At 48.4% G+C, this 20,897-nt stretch overlaps 11 non-coding genes and 18 pseudogenes across 11 annotated transcripts; all 29 read right to left on the bottom strand.

Annotated features, from left to right (window-relative positions):
- Nucleotides 1-288: 288 nt before the first annotated feature.
- Nucleotides 289-407, bottom strand: LOC135601730 (5S ribosomal RNA; annotated as a pseudogene).
- Nucleotides 408-645: 238 nt separating this feature from the next.
- LOC135600638 (5S ribosomal RNA) lies at nt 646-764 on the bottom strand. The gene has a single exon (XR_010482957.1). It is a non-coding gene; the product is annotated as a 5S ribosomal RNA (ribosomal RNA).
- A 3,328-nt stretch (nt 765-4,092) lies between these two features.
- On the bottom strand, nt 4,093-4,211 carry LOC135600058 (5S ribosomal RNA). The gene has a single exon (XR_010482392.1). It is a non-coding gene; the product is annotated as a 5S ribosomal RNA (ribosomal RNA).
- Nucleotides 4,212-4,561: 350 nt separating this feature from the next.
- On the bottom strand, nt 4,562-4,680 carry LOC135602115 (5S ribosomal RNA; annotated as a pseudogene).
- A 350-nt stretch (nt 4,681-5,030) lies between these two features.
- Nucleotides 5,031-5,149, bottom strand: LOC135602811 (5S ribosomal RNA; annotated as a pseudogene).
- A 350-nt stretch (nt 5,150-5,499) lies between these two features.
- LOC135601597 (5S ribosomal RNA) lies at nt 5,500-5,618 on the bottom strand. Its single transcript, XR_010483887.1, has one exon. It is a non-coding gene; the product is annotated as a 5S ribosomal RNA (ribosomal RNA).
- Nucleotides 5,619-5,968: 350 nt separating this feature from the next.
- LOC135601729 (5S ribosomal RNA) lies at nt 5,969-6,087 on the bottom strand (annotated as a pseudogene).
- A 238-nt stretch (nt 6,088-6,325) lies between these two features.
- LOC135602114 (5S ribosomal RNA) lies at nt 6,326-6,444 on the bottom strand (annotated as a pseudogene).
- A 350-nt stretch (nt 6,445-6,794) lies between these two features.
- LOC135603921 (5S ribosomal RNA) lies at nt 6,795-6,913 on the bottom strand (annotated as a pseudogene).
- A 350-nt stretch (nt 6,914-7,263) lies between these two features.
- On the bottom strand, nt 7,264-7,382 carry LOC135603588 (5S ribosomal RNA; annotated as a pseudogene).
- Nucleotides 7,383-7,732: 350 nt separating this feature from the next.
- Nucleotides 7,733-7,851, bottom strand: LOC135601728 (5S ribosomal RNA; annotated as a pseudogene).
- A 238-nt stretch (nt 7,852-8,089) lies between these two features.
- LOC135601602 (5S ribosomal RNA) lies at nt 8,090-8,208 on the bottom strand. Its single transcript, XR_010483892.1, has one exon. It is a non-coding gene; the product is annotated as a 5S ribosomal RNA (ribosomal RNA).
- A 350-nt stretch (nt 8,209-8,558) lies between these two features.
- LOC135601976 (5S ribosomal RNA) lies at nt 8,559-8,677 on the bottom strand. Its single transcript, XR_010483938.1, has one exon. It is a non-coding gene; the product is annotated as a 5S ribosomal RNA (ribosomal RNA).
- A 350-nt stretch (nt 8,678-9,027) lies between these two features.
- Nucleotides 9,028-9,146, bottom strand: LOC135601196 (5S ribosomal RNA). The gene has a single exon (XR_010483497.1). It is a non-coding gene; the product is annotated as a 5S ribosomal RNA (ribosomal RNA).
- A 350-nt stretch (nt 9,147-9,496) lies between these two features.
- Nucleotides 9,497-9,615, bottom strand: LOC135602533 (5S ribosomal RNA; annotated as a pseudogene).
- Nucleotides 9,616-9,853: 238 nt separating this feature from the next.
- LOC135599400 (5S ribosomal RNA) lies at nt 9,854-9,972 on the bottom strand. Its single transcript, XR_010481884.1, has one exon. It is a non-coding gene; the product is annotated as a 5S ribosomal RNA (ribosomal RNA).
- Nucleotides 9,973-10,322: 350 nt separating this feature from the next.
- On the bottom strand, nt 10,323-10,441 carry LOC135603334 (5S ribosomal RNA; annotated as a pseudogene).
- A 350-nt stretch (nt 10,442-10,791) lies between these two features.
- LOC135601624 (5S ribosomal RNA) lies at nt 10,792-10,910 on the bottom strand (annotated as a pseudogene).
- A 350-nt stretch (nt 10,911-11,260) lies between these two features.
- On the bottom strand, nt 11,261-11,379 carry LOC135602113 (5S ribosomal RNA; annotated as a pseudogene).
- A 350-nt stretch (nt 11,380-11,729) lies between these two features.
- Nucleotides 11,730-11,848, bottom strand: LOC135599332 (5S ribosomal RNA; annotated as a pseudogene).
- A 350-nt stretch (nt 11,849-12,198) lies between these two features.
- LOC135603162 (5S ribosomal RNA) lies at nt 12,199-12,317 on the bottom strand (annotated as a pseudogene).
- Nucleotides 12,318-12,667: 350 nt separating this feature from the next.
- LOC135604203 (5S ribosomal RNA) lies at nt 12,668-12,786 on the bottom strand (annotated as a pseudogene).
- A 238-nt stretch (nt 12,787-13,024) lies between these two features.
- LOC135600117 (5S ribosomal RNA) lies at nt 13,025-13,143 on the bottom strand. The gene has a single exon (XR_010482447.1). It is a non-coding gene; the product is annotated as a 5S ribosomal RNA (ribosomal RNA).
- Nucleotides 13,144-13,493: 350 nt separating this feature from the next.
- LOC135600057 (5S ribosomal RNA) lies at nt 13,494-13,612 on the bottom strand. The gene has a single exon (XR_010482391.1). It is a non-coding gene; the product is annotated as a 5S ribosomal RNA (ribosomal RNA).
- A 350-nt stretch (nt 13,613-13,962) lies between these two features.
- Nucleotides 13,963-14,081, bottom strand: LOC135604030 (5S ribosomal RNA; annotated as a pseudogene).
- Nucleotides 14,082-14,319: 238 nt separating this feature from the next.
- LOC135600116 (5S ribosomal RNA) lies at nt 14,320-14,438 on the bottom strand. The gene has a single exon (XR_010482446.1). It is a non-coding gene; the product is annotated as a 5S ribosomal RNA (ribosomal RNA).
- Nucleotides 14,439-14,788: 350 nt separating this feature from the next.
- On the bottom strand, nt 14,789-14,907 carry LOC135600467 (5S ribosomal RNA). The gene has a single exon (XR_010482788.1). It is a non-coding gene; the product is annotated as a 5S ribosomal RNA (ribosomal RNA).
- A 350-nt stretch (nt 14,908-15,257) lies between these two features.
- LOC135603398 (5S ribosomal RNA) lies at nt 15,258-15,376 on the bottom strand (annotated as a pseudogene).
- A 350-nt stretch (nt 15,377-15,726) lies between these two features.
- Nucleotides 15,727-15,845, bottom strand: LOC135603270 (5S ribosomal RNA; annotated as a pseudogene).
- Between the last annotated feature and the right edge of the window lie 5,052 nt (nt 15,846-20,897).

Raw genomic sequence — 20,897 nt, 5'->3', positions numbered from 1 at the left:
CTCTTGCCCGTCACGAAACCGTCGTCGCTTTCTCGAACGTTAATGAAATCCCTATTGCAAGCTCTCTCCGAGCCCTAGCCCGACGACTGCGTATCAGTCACGGCAAGCGCATGCCGAAACCATCGGCACTTTCTAGAACGATCTCGGAATCGCCATTGCGACCCCAATCCGGAAAGCTCTTTCGGAGCCCCTCGATAATGACTGCGTTGCGGTCACAGCAAATTTCCAGCCCCAAAACAATCATCTCGGAGCTCTACGGGAGATGTTTCGTATCCCGGGATGCAAAAAGGAGTGCAACACGGGGACTTCCCAGGGGGTCACCCATCGTAGTACTACTCTGGCCCAAGCACGCTTAACTTCGGTGTTTTGATGGGATCCGGTGATTTAGTGCTGCCATTATCGCACCCATTTCGCGAGCTTCGTCCCTCGCCTATGTGCACGTCGCGGTCCGCGGTCACGGCAAGCGCGTGCCGAAACCATTGGCACTTTCTAGAACGATCTCGGAATCGCTATTGCGACCCCAATCCGGAAAGCTCTCTGCGAGCCCCTCGATATTGACTGCGTAGCGATCACAGTAAATTTCCAGCCCCAAAACAATCGTCTCGGAGCTCTACGGGAGATGTTTCGTATCCCGGGATGCAAAAAGGAGTGCAACACGAGGACTTCCCAGGGGGTCACCCATCCTAGTACTACTCTGGCCCAAGCACGCTTAACTTCGGAGTTTTGATGGGATTCGGTGATTTAGTGCCGGCATTATAGCACCCGTTTCGCGTGCTTCGTCCCTCGCCTATGTGCACGTCGCGGTCGGCGCATCAACGTCTGGAGCCTCTTGCCCGTCACGAAACCGTCGTCGCTTTCTCGAACGTTAATGAAATCCCTATTGCAAGCTCTCTCCGAGCCCTAGCCCGACGACTGCGTATCGGTCACGGCAAGCGGGTGCCGAAACCATCGGTACTTTCTAGAACGATCTCGGAATCGCTATTGCGACCCCAATCCGGAAAGCTCTCTCGGAGCCCCTCGATACTGACTGCGTAGCGGTCACAGCAAATTTCCAGCCCCAAAACAATCGTCTCGGAGCTCTATGGGAGATGTTTCGTATCCCGGGATGCAAAAAGGAGTGCAACACGGGGACTTCCCAAGGGGTCACTGTAACATCCCCCATTTTTGAAAATTTAGAAAAAGGTTTGTTTGTAATAAAAAAAAAAAAAAAAAAAAAAAATAGTGGACATGTGTCACTAGGTAACCTAATGGTGCCGCCTAAATTTGCTCTAAGGATGACACCTAGCATTTTTCATGCATGCTTGCCACCTTGCAACTTTGCAACCCTTGTGTTAACCAAAAGTGATTAAATAAGAGATTAAAGGAGAAACTAAAGGTAACCTTCAGATATTGCAGCCAACGTGAGTTTAAGAAGAGAAGAGAAGGGAAGAAGAAGAAGAAGAAGAAGAGGAGGAATTGAAGAAGAAGCTTTGATTGAGGTTTTGCATCAACTCCCCCCATTTGGGAATCAAATTTGTTTAAGGCAAGTGTTCTAATCTCTTCCTACAGAATTCCTAATCTTTGTTTTCCTTTTAATTCTTCATAATGCAAAAGATTTCAGCTTAGTACCAAACCGTTCTTTCCTTTTGATACAAATCCATGAATCTGAAATTTTTTCGGTAATCTGACCTCTATTCAATGTTTCGGTCATAACATTTTGTAATAAACTCTGATTTAGACAAAACCTATTCCATTTGAAAGTAGACTCAAATATCTTTATTTTGACACTAAGATTGAATGATTCGGAGTTTAAATGCCTACTAAGACTTCTGTTTCAATTAACCCTACAGATTCTGCAAAATAGGGACTGAAATTTCTGACCTTCTATTACTAAATTGCTCATAACTCTCTAGAGAAAATTTTGAACTAAGCAAAAAACTTAGTTCTTTGGAAACTAGATTCGTGTATCTTTCTTTTGACACCTAGTTGGAAATTTTGAAGTATGTTTGCCTTCTGAAACTTCTGTTTAAATCGATTCTATCAAGTCTGCAAAACAGGGATGATCATTTCTGACCTTCCTTTACTCTATTTGTTATAACTTCCTGTTGAGAACTCAAAAAATTATAAATCTGAGTTCATCGGAAAATAGATTGATACAGTTTTCCAATGACACCTATTTTTAGTGATTTGGAGCATATTTGGTCACTCAAACAATTCAGAAACTATACCATTCAAATCCTGTCATAATTGAAAACTTTGTTGGGATTTGCCTATTCAATTTTCATCCTATTGGAAAATTGATTTCTGCTAAATTCTTCTTCAATTGAGCTTTATATTAGTCCTTTGAAGTTCTTGTATTGTTCATCCTGAAATTATTGAATATCTGAAATTTATTATGTAATGCTTTGTTTGCATTTCCTTGTTTGATAAAGGCACATGCATATCTTCGTTGTTCCGCTTGTGCTTCTGATATGTGTCAATGTTATTGTTCATACTACCTTTTTGTACTCTGGTGTCTTGTGGGATATTGTGAACCTTTGCCAGAAATGGTAAAGGGAGTTATGCTTAGAGCCCGCGATTGCTCTGCCGGCCCCATTGACTTCACTCAGACGTGGGTGGATGGAGCTCCCAGACGTGGGAGACTTATGCTTGGTGGTCATCCAGAAATGGATGAATCACATTATGTATTGGTCCCACAGCGCCATCTATGTTTATTGATATGATATCCAAAGCTTTGTTTATGAGTTTATATTATGCTTTGGATAAAAATGGAATACATGCTACATCAAAAATGACATACAAGCTTGTGTTTATTACTCGGTTCACTTGTTATACCTTGAAGTGTTTCGTATATCATTGTTATGCTCTCAAACACTCTTATACCTTTGGATATGCACCTAAATACTTCATGTGTCATTTGATACATGCCTAAATGCTTCCTTTGCCAATGAAATGCTCTAATTTCCTTTCTCCTATTGTTATGTCTAATGCCTGTTTTTGAACGAGGTAAACCTTTGTGATTTTATATCAAAAGAGATGACTTCAAATGAACACTTGTATTTCTACTTTTGTATCTTGATACTAAGCTTGCTTGAACTTCTCCTATCGCCATGGATATGTTAGACGCTTGCTGAGCTCTTTATGCTCACCCCGTTGCTATATAAATTTTTCAGGGTAGCTTGTCACGCACTGAAAAGCTAGAATTGGGTTGAGGCAGTGGAAAGCTAGAAGGTTTTGGGGCAAATCTTTCGTAATTAATAAGTTGATATTGTATAAGTTCTTTTGTGTGTATCAACGACAAATTTAGATTGATGTATCTTATAAATATTTGGAAAGTACCTCTTGCGTTGGGATTTTGGGAATGTTAAAGTTTAAACTGTGTAATGATATAAACATGTAATACATGTTGGTTTTGTGATTGTATAGATTGCTACGCTTATGGATTTATGATGTGGTTATGGTTTAGTTGAGTTGGCTTTGGATTTTGTGAATCATTAAGTGATATTATAGTATGATTATAAACTGCACAGGTTTTATGAATTGGAAAATTATAGATATGAATGACCTGAATGTTTTCTCAGTATCCTCAAATGTGTGAATGGATCCTGGAATGAATTGTTGTTGAATTATAATACAAAAAAAAAAAAAAAAAAAATTCAGCGGGGCGTGACAGTCACCCATCGTAGTACTACTCTGGCCCAAGCACGCTTAACTTCGGTGTTTTGATGGGATCCGGTGAGTTAGTGCTGGCATTATCGCACCCGTTTCGCGAGCTTCATCCCTCGCCTATGTGCACGTCGCGGTCGGCGCATCAACGTCCGGAGCCTCTTACCCGTCACGAAACCATCATCGCTTTCTCGAACGTTCACGAAATCCCTATTGCAAGCTCTCTTCGTGCCCTAGCCCGACGACTGCGTATCGGTCACAGCAAGCGCGTGCCGAAACCATCGGCACTTTCTAGAATGATCTAGGAATCGCTATTGCGACCCAAATCCGGAAAGCTCTCTTTGAGCCCCTCGATACTGATTGCGTAGCGGTCACAGCAAATTTCCAGCCCCAAAACAATCGTCTCGGAGCTCTACGAGAGATGTTTCGTATCCCGGGATGCAAAAAGGAGTGCAACACGAGGACTTCCCAGGGGGTCACCCATCATAGTACTACTCTGGCCCAAGCACGCTTAACTTCGGTGTTTTGATGGGATCCGGTGATTTAGTGCTGGCATTATCGCACCCGTTTCGCGAGCTTCGTCCCTCGCCTATGTGCACGTCGCGGTCGGCACATCAATGTTCGGAGCCTCTTGCCCGTCACGAAACCGTCGTCGCTTTCTCGAACGTTCACGAAATCCCTATTGCAAGCTCTCTCCGAGCCCTAGCCCGACGACTGCGTATCGGTCACGGCAAGCGCGTGCCGAAACCATCGGCACTTTCTAGAACGATCTAGGAATCGCTATTGCGACCCCAATCCGGAAAGCTCTCATTGAGCCACTCGATACTGATTGCGTAGCGGTCACAGCAAATTTCCAGCCCCAAAACAATCGTCTCGGAGCTCTACGGGAGATGTTTCGTATCCCGGGATGCAAAAAGGAGTGCAACACGAGGACTTCCCAGGGGGTCACCCATCGTAGTACTACTCTGGCCCAAGCACGCTTAACTTCAGTGTTTTGATTGGATCCGGTGATTTAGTGCTGGCATTATCGCACCCATTTCGCGTGCTTCGTCCCTCGCCTATGTGCACGTCGCGGTCGGCGTATCAACGTCCGGAGCCCCTTGCCCGTCACGAAACCGTCGGCGCTTTCTCGAACGTTCACGAAATCCCTATTGCAAGCTCTCTCCGAGCCCTAGCCCGACGACTGCGTATCGGTCATGGCAAGCGCGTGTCGAAACCATCGGCACTTTCTAGAACGATCTCGGAATCGCTATTGCGACCCCAATCCGGAAAGCTCTCTCGGAGCCCCTCGATACTGACAGCGTAGCGGTCACAGCAAATTTCCAGCCCCAAAACAATCGTCTCGGAGCTCTATGGGAGATGTTTCGTATCCCGGGATGCAAAAAGGAGTGCAACACGAGGACTTCCCAGGGGGTCACCCATCGTAGTACTACTCTGGCCCAAGCACGCTAAACTTCGGTGTTTTGATGGGATCCGGTGATTTAGTGCTGCCATTATCGCACCCGTTTCGCGAGCTTCGTCCCTCGCCTATGTGCACGTCGCGGTCGGCGCATCAACGTCCGGAGCCTCTTGCCCGTCACGAAAACGTCGGCGCTTTCTCGAACGTTCACGAAATCCCTATTGCAAGCTCTCTCCGAGCCATAGCCCGATGACTATGTATCGGTCACGGCAAGCGCGTGCCGAAACCATCGGCACTTTCTAGAACGATCTAGGAATCGCTATTGCGACCCCAATCCGGAAAGCTCTCTTCGAGCCCCTCGATACTGACTGCGTAGCGTTCAGAGCAAATTTCCAGCCCCAAAACAAATGTCTCAGAGCTCTACGGGAGATGTTTCGTATCCCGGTATGCAAAAAGGAGTGCAACACGAGGACTTCCCAAGGGGTCACCCATCGTAGTACTACTCTGGCCCAAGCACGCTTAACTTCGGTGTTTTGATGGGATCCGGTGATTTAGTGTTGGCATTATCGCACCCATTTCGCGAGCTTCGTCCCTCGCCTATGTGCACGTCGTGGTCGGCGCATCAACGTCCGGAGCCTCTTGCCCGTCACGAAACCGTCGTCGCTTTCTCAAACGTTAATGAAATCCCTATTGCAAGCTCTCTCCTAGCCCTAGCCCGACGACTGCGCATCGGTCACGGCAAGCGCGTGCCGAAACCACCGGCACTTTCTAGAATGATCTCGGAATCGCTATTGCGACCCCAATCCGGAAAGCTCTCTCGGAGCCCCTCGATACTGACTGCGTAGTGATCACAGCAAATTTCCAGCCCCAAAACAATCGTCTCGGAGCTCTACGGGAGATGTTTCGTATCCCGGGATGCAAAAAGGAGTGCAACACGGGGACTTCCCAGGGGGTCACCCATCGTAGTACTACTCTGGCCCAAGCACGCTTAACTTCGGTGTTTTGATGGGATCCGGTGATTTAGTGCTGCCATTATCGCACCCGTTTCGCGAGCTTCGTCCCTCGCCTATGTGCACGTCGCGGTCCTCGTTCACGGCAAGCGCGTGCCGAAACCATTGGCACTTTCTAGAACGATCTCGGAATCGCTATTGCGACCCCAAACCGGAAAGCTCTCTCCGAGCCCCTCGATACTGACGGCGTAGCGGTCACAGCAAATTTCCAGCCCCAAAACAATCGTCTCGGAGCTCTATGGGAGATGTTTCGTATCCTGGGATGCAAAAAGGAGTGCAACACGAGGACTTCCCAGGGGGTCACCCATCGTAGTACTACTCTGGCCCAAGCACGCTTAACTTCAGTGTTTTGATTGGATCCGGTGATTTAGTGCTGGCATTATCGCACCCGTTTCGCGTGCTTCGTCCCTCGCCTATGTGCACGTCGCGGTCGGCGTATCAACGTCCGGAGCCTCTTGCCCGTCACGAAACCGTCGGCGCTTTCTCGAACGTTCACGAAATCCCTTTTGCAAGCTCTCTCCGAGCCCTAGCCCGACGACTGCGTATCGGTCATGGCAAGCGCGTGTCGAAACCATCGGCACTTTCTAGAACGATCTCGGAATCGCTATTGCGACCCCAATCCGGAAAGCTCTCTCGGAGCCCCTCGATACTGACAGCGTAGCGGTCACAGCAAATTTCCAGCCCCAAAACAATCGTCTCGGAGCTCTACGGGAGATGTTTCGTATCCCGGGATGCAAAAAGGAGTGCAACACGACGACTTCCCAGGGGGTCACCCATCGTAGTACTACTCTGGCCCAAGCACGCTAAACTTCGGTGTTTTGATGGGATCCGGTGATTTAGTGCTGCCATTATCGCACCCGTTTCGCGAGCTTCGTCCCTCGCCTATGTGCACGTCGCGGTCGGCGCATCAACGTCCGGAGCCTCTTGCCCGTCACGAAAACGTCGGCGCTTTCTCGAACGTTCACGAAATCCCTATTGCAAGCTCTCTCCGAGCCATAGCCCGATGACTATGTATCGGTCACGGCAAGCGCGTGCCGAAACCATCGGCACTTTCTAGAACGATCTAGGAATCGCTATTGCGACCCCAATCCGGAAAGCTCTCTTCGAGCCCCTCGATACTGACTGCGTAGCGTTCAGAGCAAATTTCCAGCCCCAAAACAAATATCTCAGAGCTCTACGGGAGATGTTTCGTATCCCGGTATGCAAAAAGGAGTGCAACACGAGGACTTCCCAAGGGGTCACCCATCGTAGCACTACTCTGGCCCAAGCACGCTTAACTTCGGTGTTTTGATGGGATCCGATGATTTAGTGTTGGCATTATCGCACCCGTTTCGCGAGCTTCGTTCCTCGCCTATGTGCACGTCGCGGTCGGCGCAACAACGTCCGGAGCCTCTTGCCCGTCACGAAACCGTCGTCGCTTTCTCAAACGTTAATGAAATCCCTATTGCAAGCTCTCTCCTAGCCCTAGCCCGACGACTGCGTATCGGTCACGGCAAGCGCGTGCCGAAACCACCGGCACTTTCTAGAATGATCTCGGAATCGCTATTGCGACCCCAATCCGGAAAGCTCTCTCGGAGCCCCTCGATACTGACTGCGTAGCGATCACAGCAAATTTCCAGCCCCAAAACAATCGTCTCGGAGCTCTACGGGAGATGTTTCGTATCCCGGGATGCAAAAAGGAGTGCAACACGGGGACTTCCCAGGGGGTCACCCATCGTAGTACTACTCTGGCCCAAGCACGCTTAACTTCGGTGTTTTGATGGGATCCGGTGATTTAGTGCTGCCATTATCGCACCCGTTTCGCGAGCTTCGTCCCTCGCCTATGTGCACGTCGCGGTCCTCGTTCACGGCAAGCGCGTGCCGAAACCATTGGCACTTTCTAGAACGATCTCGGAATCGCTATTGCGACCCCAAACCGGAAAGCTCTCTCCGAGCCCCTCGATACTGACGGCGTAGCGGTCACAGCAAATTTCCAGCCCCAAAACAATCGTCTCGGAGCTCTACGGGAGATGTTTCGTATCCCGAGATGCAAAAAGGAGTGCAACACGAGGACTTTCCAGGGGGTCACCCATCGTAGTACTACTCTGGCCCAAGCACGCTTAACTTCGGTGTTTTGATGGGATCCGGTGATTTAGCGCTGGCATTATCGCACCCGTTTCGCGTGCTTCTTCCCTCGCCTATGTGCACGTCGCGGTCGGCGTATCAACGTCCGGAGCCTCTTGCCCGTCACGAAACCGTCGGTGCTTTCTCGAACGTTCACGAAATCCCTATTGCAAGCTCTCTCCGAGCCTTAGCCCGACGACTGCGTATCGGTCACGGCAAGCTCGTGCCGAAACCATCGGCACTTTCAAGAACGATCTCGGAATCGCTATTGCGACCCCAATCCGGAAAGCTCTCCCCGAGCCCCTCGATACTGACTGCATAGCTGTCACAGCAAATTTCCAGCCCCAAAACAATCGTCTCGGAGCTCTACGGGAGATGTTTCGTATCCCGGGATGCAAAAAGGAGTGCAACACGAGGACTTCCCAGGGGGTCACCCATCATAGTACTACTCTGGCCCAAGCACGCTTAACTTCGGAGTTTTGATGGGATCCGGTGATTTAGTGCAGGCATTATCGCACCCGTTTCGCGTGCTTCGTCCCTCGCCTATGTGCACGTCGCGGTCGGCGCATCAACGTCCGGAGCCTCTTGCCCGTCACGAAACCGTCGTCGCTTTCTCGAACGTTAATGAAATCCCTATTGCAAGCTCTCTCCGAGCCCTAGCCCGACGACTGCGTATCAGTCACGGCAAGCGCGTGTCGAAACCATCGGCACTTTCTAGAACGATCTCGGAATCGCCATTGCGACCCCAATCCGGAAAGCTCTCTCGGAGCCCCTCGATACTGACTGCGTAGCAGTCACAGCAAATTTCCAGCCCCAAAACAATTGTCTCGGAGCTCTACGGGAGATGTTTCGTATCCCGGGATGCAAAAAGGAGTGCAACACGAGGACTTCCCAGGGGGTCACCCATCCTAGTACTACTCTGGCCCAAGCACGCTTAACTTCGGAGTTTTGATGGGATCCGGTGAATTAGTGCTGGCATTATCGCACCCGTTTCGCGTGCTTCGTCCCTCGCCTATGTGCACGTCGCGGTCGGCGCATCAACGTCCGGAGCCTCTTGCCCGTCACGAAACCGTCGTCGCTTTCTCGAACGTTAATGAAATCCCTATTGCAAGCTCTCTCCGAGCCCTATCCCGACGACTGCGTATCAGTCACGGCAAGCGCGTGTCGAAACCATCGGCACTTTCTAGAACGATCTCGGAATCGCCATTGCGACCCCAATACGGAAAGCTCTCTCGGAGCCCCTCGATACTGACTGCGTAGCGGTCACAGCAAATTTCCAGCCCCAAAACAATCATCTCGGAGCTCTACGGGAGATGTTTCGTATCCCGGGATGCAAAAAGGAGTGCAACACGGGGACTTCCCAGGGGGTCACCCATCGTAGTACTACTCTGGCCCAAGCACGCTTAACTTCGGTGTTTTGATGGGATCCGGTGATTTAGTGCTGCCAATATCGCACCCGTTTCGTGAGCTTCGTCCCTCGCCTATGTGCACGTCGCGGTCCGCGGTCACGGCAAGCGCGTGCCGAAACCATTGGCACTTTCTAGAACGATCTCGGAATCGCTATTGCGACCCCAATCCGGAAAGCTCTCTCCGAGCCCCTCGATATTGACTGCGTAGCGGTCACAGCAAATTTCCAGCCCCAAAACAATCGTCACGGAGCTCTACGGGAGATGTTTCGTATCCCGGGATGCAAAAAGGAGTGCAACACGAGGACTTCCCAGGGGGTCACCCATCCTAGTACTACTCTGGCCCAAGCACGCTTAACTTCGGAGTTTTGATGGGATCCGGTGATTTAGTGCCGGCATTATAGCACCCGTTTCGCGTGCTTCGTCCCTCGCCTATGTGCACGTCGCGGTCGGCGCATCAACGTCCGGAGCCTCTTGCCCGTCACGAAACCGTCGTCGCTTTCTCGAACGTTAATGAAATCCCTATTGCAAGCTCTCTCCGAGCCCTAGCCCTACGACTGCGTATCGGTCACGGCAAGCGGGTGCCGAAACCATCGGTACTTTCTAGAACGATCTCGGAATCGCTATTGCGACCCCAATACGGAAAGCTCTCTCGGAGCCCCTCGATACTGACTGCGTAGCGGTCACAGCAAATTTCCAGCCCCAAAACAATCGTCTCGGAGCTCTACGGGAGATGTTTCGTATCCCGGGATGCAAAAAAGAGTGCAACACGGGGACTTCCCAAGGGGTCACCCATCGTAGTACTACTCTGGCCTAAGAACGCTTAACTTCGGTGTTTTGATGGGATCCGGTGAGTTAGTGCTGGCATTATCGCACCCATTTCCCGAGCTTCGTCCCTCGCCTATGTGCACGTCGCGGTCGGCGCATCAACGTCCGGAGCCTCTTGCCAGTCACGAAACCGTCGTCGCTTTCTCGAACGTTCACGAAATCCCTATTGCAAGCTCTCTTCGTGCCCTAGCCCGACGACTGCGTATCGGTCACAGCAAGCGCGTGCCGAAACCATCGGCACTTTCTAGAATGATATAGGAATCGCTATTGCGACCCAAATCCGGAAAGCTCTCTTTGAGCCCCTCGATACTGATTGCGTAGCGGTCACAGCAAATTTCCAGCCCCAAAACAATCGTCTCGGAGCTCTACGAGAGATGTTTCGTATCCCGGGATGCAAAAAGGAGTGCAGCACGAGGACTTCCCAGGGGGTCACCCATCATAGTACTACTCTGGCCCAAGCACGCTTAACTTCGGTGTTTTGATGGGATCCGGTGATTTAGTGCTGGCAATATCGCACCCATTTCGCGAGCTTCGTCCCTCGCCTATGTGCACGTCGCGGTCGGCGCATCAACGTTCGGAGCCTCTTGCCCGTCACGAAACCGTCGTCGCTTTCTCAAACGTTCACGAAATCCCTATTGCAAGCTCTCTCCGAGCCCTAGCCCGACGACTGCGTATCGGTCACGGCAAGGGCGTGCCAAAACCATCGGCACTTTCTAGAACGATCTAGGAATCGCTATTGCGACCCCAATCCGGAAAGCTCTCTTTGAGCCCCTCGATACTGATTGCGTAGCGGTCACAGCAAATTTCCAGCCCCAAAACAATCGTCTCGGAGCTCTACGGGAGATGTTTCGTATCCCGGGATGCAAAAAGGAGTGCAACACGAGGACTTCCCAGGGGGTCACCCATCGTAGTACTACTCTGGCCCAAGCACGCTTAACTTCAGTGTTTTGATTGGATCCGGTGATTTAGTGCTGGCATTATCGCACCCGTTTCGCGTGCTTCGTCCCTCGCCTATGTGCACGTCGCGGTCGGCGTATCAACGTCCGGAGCCTCTTGCCCGTCACGAAACCGTCGGCGCTTTCTCGAACGTTCACGAAATCCCTATTGCAAGCTCTCTCCGAGCCCTAGCCCGACGACTGCGTATCGGTCATGGCAAGCGCGTGTCGAAACTATCGGCACTTTCTAGAACGATCTCGGAATCGCTATTGCGACCCCAATCCAGAAAGCTCTCTCCGAGCCCCTCGATACTGACTGCGTAGCGGTCACAGCAAATTTCCAGCCCCAAAACAATTGTCTCGGAGCTCTACGGGAGATGTTTCGTATCCCGGGATGCAAAAAGGAGTGCAACATGAGGACTTCCCAGGGGGTCAACCATCGTAGTACTACTCTGGCCCAAGCACGCTAAACTTCGGTGTTTTGATGTGATCTGGTGATTTAGTGCTGCCATTATCGCACCCGTTTCGCGAGCTTCGTCCCTCGCCTATGTGCACGTCGCGGTCGGCGCATCAACGTCCGGAGCCTCTTGCCCGTCACGAAAACGTCGGCGCTTTCTCGAACGTTCACGAAATCCCTATTTCAAGCTCTCTCCGAGCCATAGCCCGATGACTACGTATCGGTCACGGCAAGCGCGTGCCGAAACCATCGGCACTTTCAAGAACGATCTAGGAATCGCTATTGCAACCCCAATCCGGAAAGCTCTCTTCGAGCCCCTCGATACTGACTGCGTAGCGTTCAGAGCAAATTTCCAGCCCCAAAACAAATGTCTCGGAGCTCTACGGGAGATGTTTCGTATCCCGGGATGCAAAAAGGAGTGCAACACGAGGACTTCCCAAGGGGTCACCCATCGTAGTACTACACTGGCCCAAGAACGCTTAACTTCGGTGTTTTGATGGGATCCGGTGATTTAGTGTTGGCATTATCGCACCCGTTTTGCGAGCTTCGTCCCTCGCCGATGTGCACGTCGCGGTCGGCGCATCAACGTCCGGAGCCTCTTGCCCGTCACGAAACCGTCGTCGCTTTCTCAAACGTTAATGAAATCCCTATTGCAAGCTCTCTCCTAGCCCTAGCCCGACGACTGCGTATCGGTCACGGCAAGCGCGTGCCGAAACCACCGGCACTTTCTAGAATGATCTCGGAATCGCTATTGCGACCCCAATCCGGAAAGCTCTCTCGGAGCCCCTCGATACTGACTGCGTAGCGATCACAGCAAATTTCCAGCCCCAAAACAATCGTCTCGGAGCTCTACGGGAGATGTTTCGTATCCCGGGATGCAAAAAGGAGTTCAACACGGGGACTTCCCAGGGGGTCACCCATCGTAGTACTACTCTGGCCCAAGCAAGCTTAACTTCGGTGTTTTGATGGGATCCGGTGATTTAGTGCTGCCATTATCGCACCCGTTTCGCGAGCTTCGTCCCTCGCCTATGTGCACGTCGCGGTCCTCGTTCACGGCAAGCGCGTGCCGAAACCATTAGCACTTTCTAGAACGATCTCGGAATCGCTATTGCGACCCCAAACCGGATAGCTCTCTCCGAGCCCCTCGATACTGACGGCGTAGCGGCCACAGCAAATTTCCAGCCCCAAAACAATCGTCTCGGAGCTCTACGGGAGATGTTTCGTATCCCGGGATGCAAAAAGGAGTGCAACACGAGGACTTCCCAGGGGGTCACCCATCGTAGTACTACTCTGGCCCAAGCACGCTTAACTTCGGTGTTTTGATGGGATCCGGTGATTTAGTGCTGGCATTATCGCACCCGTTTCGCGTGCTTCTTCCCTCGCCTATGTGCACGTCGCGGTCGGCGTATCAACGTCCGGAGCCTCTTGCCCGTCACGAAACCGTCAGCGCTTTCTCGAACGTTCACGAAATCCCTATTGCAAGCTCTCTCTGAGCCTTAGCCCGACGACTGCGTATCGGTCACGGCAAGCTCGTGCCGAAACCATCGGCACTTTCAAGAACGATCTCGGAATCGCTATTGCCACCCCAATCCGGAAAGCTCTCTCCGAGCCCCTCGATACTGACTGCGTAGCGGTCACAGCAAATTTCCAGCCCCAAAACAATCGTCTCGGAGCTCTACGGGAGATGTTTCGTATCCCGGGATGCAAAAAGGAGTGCAACACGAGGACTTCCCAGGGGGTCACCCATCATAGTACTACTCTGGCCCAAGCACGCTTAACTTCGGTGTTTTGATGGGATCCGGTGATTTAGTGCTGGCATTATCGCACCCGTTTCGTGAGCTTCGTCCCTCGCCTATGTGCACGTCGCGGTCGGCGCATCAACGTCCGGAGCCTCTTGCCCGTCACGAAACCGTCGTCGCTTTCTCGAACGTTAATGAAATCCCTATTGCAAGCTCTCTCCGAGCCCTAGCCCGACGACTGCGTATCAGTCACGGCAAGCGCGTGCCGAAACCATCGGCACTTTCTAGAACGATCTCGGAATCGCCATTGCGACCCCAATCCGGAAAGCTCTCTCGGAGCCCCTCAATACTGACGGCGTAGTGGTCACAGCAAATTTCCAGCCCCAAAACAATCGTCTCGGAGCTCTACGGGAGATGTTTCGTATCCCGGGATGCAAAAAGGAGTGCAACACGGGGACTTCCCAGGGTGTCACCCATCGTAGTACTACTCTGGCCCAAGCACGCTTAACTTCGGTGTTTTGATGGGATCTGGTGATTTAGTGCTGCCATTATCGCACCCGTTTCGCGAGCTTCGTCCCTCGCCTATGTGCACGTCGCGGTCCGCGGTCACGGCAAGCGCGTGCCGAAACCATTGGCACTTTCTAGAACGATCTCGGAATCGCTATTGCGACCCCAATCCGGAAAGCTCTCTCCGAGCCCCTCGATACTGACGGCGTAGCGGTCACAGCAAATTTCCAGCCCCAAAACAATCGTCTCGGAGTTCTACGGGCGATGTTACGTATCCCGGGATGCAAAAAGGAGTGCAACACGAGGACTTCCCAGGGGGTCACCCATCGTAGTACTACTCTGGCCCAAGCACGCTTAACTTCGGTGTTTTGATGGGATCCGGTGATTTAGTGCTGGCATTATCGCACCCGTTTTGCGTGCTTCTTCCCTCGCCTATGTGCACATCTCGGTCGGCGTATCAACGTCCGGAGCCTCTTGCCCGTCACGAAACCGTCGGCGCTTTCTCGAACGTTCACGAAATCCCTATTGCCAGCTCTCTCCGAGCCTTAGCCCGACGACTGCGTATCGGTCACGGCAAGCTCGTGCCGAAACCATCGGCACTTTCAAGAACGATCTCGGAATCGCTATTGCGACCCCAATCCGGAAAGCTCTCTCCGAGCCCCTCGATACTGACTGCGTAGCGGTCACAGCAAATTTCCAGCCCCAAAACAATTCTCTCGGAGCTCTACGGGAGATGTTTCGTATCCCGGGATGCAAAAAGGAGTGCAACACGAGGACTTCCCAGGGGGTCACCCATCATAGTACTACTCTGGCCCAAGCACACTTAACTTCGGTGTTTTGATGGGATCCGGTGATTTAGTGCTGGCATTATCGCACCCGTTTCGCGAGCTTCATCCCTCGCCTATGTGCACGTCGCTGTCGGCGCATCAACGTCCGGAGCCTCTTGCCCATCACGAAACCGTCGTCGCTTTCTCGAACGTTCACGAAATCCCTATTGCAAGCTCTCTCCGAGCCCTAGCCCGACGACTGCGTATCGGTCACGGCAAGCGCGTGCCGAAACCATCGGCACTTTCTAGAACGATCTCGGAATCGCTATTGCGACCCCAATCCGGAAAGCTCTCTCCGAGCCCCTCGATACTGACTGGGTAGCGGTCACAACAAATTTCCAGCCCCAAAACAATCGTCTCGGAGCTCTACGGGAGATGTTTCGTATCCCGGGATGCAAAAAGGAGTGCAACACGAGGACTTCCCAGGGGGTCACCCATCGTAGTAATACTCTGGCCCAAGCACGCTTAACTTCGGTGTTTTGATGGGATCCGGTGATTTAGTGCTACCATTATCGCACCCATTTCGCGAGCTTCGTCCCTCTCCTATGTGCACGTCGCGGTCGGCGCATCAACGTCCGGAGCCTCTTGCCCGTCACGAAACCGTCGTCGCTTTCTCGAACGTTCACGAAATCCCTATTGCAAGCTCTCTCCTAGCCCTAGCCCGACGACTGCGTATCAGTCACGGCAAGCGCGTGCCGAAACCATCGGCACTTTCTAGAACGATCTCGGAATCGCTATTGCGACCGCAATCCGGAAAGCTATCTCGGAGCCCCTCGATACTGACTGCATAGCGGTCACAGCAAATTTCCAGCCCCAAAACAATCGTCTCGGAGCTCTACGGGAGATGTTTCGTATCCCGGGATGCAAAAAGGAGTGCAACACGAGGACTTCCCAGGGGGTCACCCATCGTAGTACTACTCTGGCCCATGCACGCTAAACTTCGGTGTTTTGATGGGATCCGGTGATTTAGTGCTGCCATTATCGCACCCGTTTCGCGAGTTTCGTCCCTCGCTTATGTGCACGTCGCGGTCGGCGCATCAACGTTGTAACACCCCTCATTTCCGAATTTTCGTATAATATTTCTGGTGATAATGTAAGCATCTATTTTTAATTGACACAAGAAATAGAGTATGAATCAGAGGTAACTTATTTTTAAGATTTGGGAGATCTGTTCAAAAAAAAAAAAAGAAAGAAAAGAAAGAAAGAATCTGAGGACCTATATGTAAACCCTAAGGACCTAATCGTGAATATGATAAAAACGAGGACTAAACTGCAAAATGCACCAAATGACAAATTCCACCGCTTAAGCCTCTCTGCCTTCGTTGTTAAGGAAGCAGAGGAGGCAGCTCGTGGGTGACCAGGGAAAGAAAAGAAGAAAAAGAAGAAGAAGAAGAAGAAGGAGAAGAGAAAGAAAATTTGGGGCTTTTAGGGTTTTTGCTTTAATCTTGTTACTTCGGGTCAAAATTTGCAAAGGCAAGTGTTCTAACCCCATCCTACATAAGTATTTGACTCTGTTTTTATGTTGATTCAAAATAAATTGGAAGATTTCTATTTAGAAACTGATATATCTCTCTTTGGACTTAAACCATGGATTCTGAAAGTCTTTCGGTAAACTGACCCCTAAGCACTGTTTCGGCTATAAGTTTTAATATAGAATGAGAATTCAGGCAGGAACTATTTTGTTTGAAATTAGACTCGTATGTGTTTCTTTTGACACCGATTTTGTAGATTTTGGACACCGAATACTTACCCAAAAATTTGTTTCAAAAGAGCCTATAGACGCTGTAAAACAGAGTTCAGATTTCTGACCTTTCGATACTAAAACGCCTATAACTCCCTGTTGAAAATTCTGATTTGTATCAAACTGATTTTATTTGAAAGTAGACTTGAAATTCTCTCTTTTGACATATAGTTTGAAAATTTTGGAGTTTAATTGCCCACCCTATCGTCTGTTGATTCCGACCCTATAAATTCTGTAACACAGTGATTGTGATTTTGACCTTGTGTTACCAAATCAGAGGTAACTCAGTGTTGGGAGCCCTGTTTCATATGAAATCTGTTCCATCTTAATATAGATTGATATATGATTCGACCATAGCCTTATTATGGGTATTGGAGCATAATTGTTATTCTAAAATATTTGTTTGATGTGCCACTGGAATTCTGTCCGAAATCGAGCTCTGGTTGATTTCGCGTATTTGGTTCCATTCCTTTGGATATCTGAATTTGTCTAACCTTCTTATTGGAATTGAGCTGATTATGATTGCTTGGAATCCCTGTACACTCTTGCTTCCAATTCTTTCCTAAAATGAATACTTTTGTGAGAGATTTGTTCCTTGCATCATTATTTTTGAAAAGGCACATGTATGTTTGGTTGTTCCGCGTGTGCTTCCGTTATATGCTGCTTATTGTTGAAACTGCCTTCTTGTACTCTGGTGTGTGGGATATTGTGAACCTTTGCCAGAAATGGTAAAGGGAGTTGTGAACCTTTGCTAGAAATGGTAAAGGGAGTTGTGAACCTTTGCCAGAAATGGTAAAGGGAGTTGTGAACCTTTGCCAGAAATGGTAAAGGGAGTTGTGAACCTTTGCCAGAAATGGTAAAGGGAGTTATGCATAGAGCCTGCGATGCTCTGCCGGCCCCCTCTGACTTCACCTAGACGTGGGTGGATGGAGCTCCCAGACGTGGGAGACTTTTGTCAGGTGGTCATTCAGAAATGGATGAATCACATTCTGACTGAGATCCCACTACACCCTCTATATGTTTGATATGACATCCAGAGTTTTGGTGAGTTATTTCTGTTCGTGCTCTGGATAAGTATGATATGATTGCAACGTCAAGGACGACGTTTGAGCTTCTGTACGACATATGAGTTTGATATGCTCTGAAATGCTTCATTCACTATTGAGTTTGCTTCGTAATGTTCCATAGATCGTTGATGTGTTCTGGAACATTTTATATGCCATTGATAAGCTCCGATATGTTTCCTTTGTTTCTGATATGCTCCAATTACTCTATGCCCCATCTGTTAGGAATCAAATATGTATGATTAAAAAGGACAATTATGATTCTGCTCCTAATGATATTATGTATACGAAATCGTATATTCTGCTTTTGTGTTTTGATACTGTATCTCTTTGGAAATTGTACTATTTTGATATGGATATGTTAGTCACTTGCTGAGCTCTTTATGCTCACCCCGTTTGTTGATAAATTTTTCAGGATAGCGTATCGCTTGCTTAAATGTTAAGAATGGGCTGAGGCAGTGGAAAGTTTAGAAGACGTTGGGCAGAACTTTTGTTAGCATATATGTAGTTGTGTATAAGCTACCTTGCATCTAATGAAATGTGACTATGAATCTAAACCTATGGATTTTGTGTAAGTTAAAGGATCCCTCATGTATAGGGTTTTGGAATGTTAAATTAAATTTGTGTAATGATATGAACTTATGGTAAATCGATGATTGTGGTGACTGCATAGATTTCCCCACTTGTGGACTTATATTGTGGTTTTTATTTTGATGAGTCGGGTTCAGATGGTATAAATTTTCGAGTGATGTGTGCTATGTTTATGAATTGCACAGGGATATGAATTGGTAGATTATAGAAGTGAAATTTTTGATTTGAATGTTTTCTTAGTGACCTCAAATGTGTGTTTGGATCCTGGGTTAGTTGTGACGAAAGATTTTAAATATCATGTATATTTTTAGGGGTGTGACAGAGGTGGTATCAGAGCATGATTTGAGAATCACTAAGAATGTTATGTTTTTTTTGAGGTTTATTGACTATCATTTAGAGATTGATCAAAGAAAATGTTCTTTTGATGTTTTAGGAAGCAAGGATGACGAGATCATCTGGTTCTCCTGTTGCATCTACTACTGATCAATTGAGTGGTATTATGCGGACTTTGGAGACTATGGCACAAGTGATGCAACAACAACAACAACCTGTCCAACAAGGAAGTAATGATGGAATAGAGACATCAAACCGGACGGGGTTGGGAATTGGACAGTTTAAGAAGCTTAGTCCTCCCAGTTTCAGTGGTGAGTCTGATCCAATGGTGGCGGAACGATGGATGATGCAGATAGAGAAAATATTTGATGCCCTAAGTTACTCTGATGAACGAAAGGTTTTTCTTGCCACCTTTATGCTGGAAGGAGAAGCTGAACACTGGTGGAGAATGATTAAGAGGATGTCTGAAATCAAACATGAGCAAATGACATGGAAGTTATTCCAAGAAAAGTTTTACGACAAATATTTTCCCGATTGTATGAGAGAGCAAAAAGAATTGGAGTTCTTGAACCTTATCCAGGGAAGTATGACGGTTACAAAGTATGAATCTAGATTTACTGAGCTCTCCAGGTTTGCCACACATATGACTGATGATGAATCTAGAAAGGCAAGAAGGTTTGAAAGGGGATTACGGCCAGCAATAAGAAGCCGAATGTCAGCTTTAAAATTACAAACATATGCTGATACGGTAGAAAGAGCTTTGAAAATTGAAAGAGACATGGAGGAAATTCAAGAAATCATTGGCAAGAACCAAAGGGACAAATTTACTAGCAAAAGCAGGAGAGAAAATAAATATGAAGATAGTAACAAGAGGTTTAAGACATCTGGATTTGAGAAAAGGAAACCATGGGGGAGGACTCAGTTATGTGAAAAATGTGGATCAAATCATGAAACGAGTCGGTGTTTTCGGGTGACTGGAGCATGTTTTAGTTGTGGAAAGCTAGGTCATCAAATAAAAGATTGCCCACTGAACAGGAAAAGAGAGCCACTGTCTCCTAGACCCTCAGCCCATGCTAGAGTGTACGCTATCACGGAACAAGATTCTAAAGCTTCTAAATCTGTGGTGGAAGGTATTCTTCATGTTTCTAAAAGAAATGCAAAAGTTTTGTTTGATCCCGGCTCCAACTTATCATTTGTTTCACAACACTTTGCTTGTCACTTGGATATTCTACCTAAACCCCTGGATTATATGCTATATGTAACAACTGCTGTTGGAGATTCATTGGCAACAAACGTAGTCTACCCATCTTGTTTGATCTCTATTGGAGACCATGAACTCCTTGCTGATTTGATTCTCCTAGAGATCCAGGGTTTTGATATTATACTTGGCATGGATTGGTTATCTTCTCATCACGCTAGTATTGACTGTTACAAAAAAATAATTACCTTCTGCATACCAGATCAGCCTATATTTTTCTTTGAGGGCATTAAGCATGATTTGCCTCCTTGCTTGATATCCGCACTTCAAGCTTATCATCTTATGCAGAAAGGTTGTCTTTGTTATATGGTGTGTGTAAAGGAGCATTCAAATCAGGAAACCCACATAGATGAAATTTCAGTGGTCAAAGAATTCCCTGATGTATTTCCTGATGACTTGCCTGGTTTACCTCTAGATAGAGAGGGTGAATTTGCTATTGATCTAGTCCCCAGTACAACCCCAATATCTAAGCCTCCCTACAGAATGGCACCACTTGAGTTAGAAGAATTAAAGAAGCAAATACAAGAATTATTAGATAAGGGTTTCATACGACCCAGTGTATCCCCATGGGGTGCTCCGGTACTATTAGTGAAGAAGAAGGATGGAACATTGAGGCTTTGTATTGATTATAGACAGTTGAATCAGGTGACCATCAAAAACAAATATCCCATACCTAGAATTGATGATTTGTTTGATCAACTGCAGGGTGCACAAGTATTCTCTAAGATTGACCTGAGGTCAGGTTACTATCAGTTGAGGATCAAAGAGGAGGATATTTCAAAAACAGCCTTCAGAACTCGATATGGTCATTATGAATTCTTGGTGATGCCTTTTGGTTTGACTAATGCCCCTGCAGCTTTTATGGAACTAATGAATAGGACATTTCAACAGCTCTTGGATATCTGTGTAATTGTATTTATTGATGACATATTGGTGTATTCAAGGAGTAATCAGGAGCATGAGGAACACTTGAGGAAGGTATTGTCCATACTAAGAGAAAAGAAGTTGTATGCAAAGTTCAGCAAATGTGAATTTTGGTTGAATGAAGTTGCCT

The sequence above is a fragment of the Musa acuminata genome, chromosome BXJ2-1 (assembly GCF_036884655.1).
Source record: "Musa acuminata AAA Group cultivar baxijiao chromosome BXJ2-1, Cavendish_Baxijiao_AAA, whole genome shotgun sequence".
NCBI lineage: Eukaryota > Viridiplantae > Streptophyta > Magnoliopsida > Zingiberales > Musaceae > Musa > Musa acuminata.
Note: the sequence above shows the minus strand (reverse complement) of the source record. Positions and strands in the feature narration are given on the sequence as shown.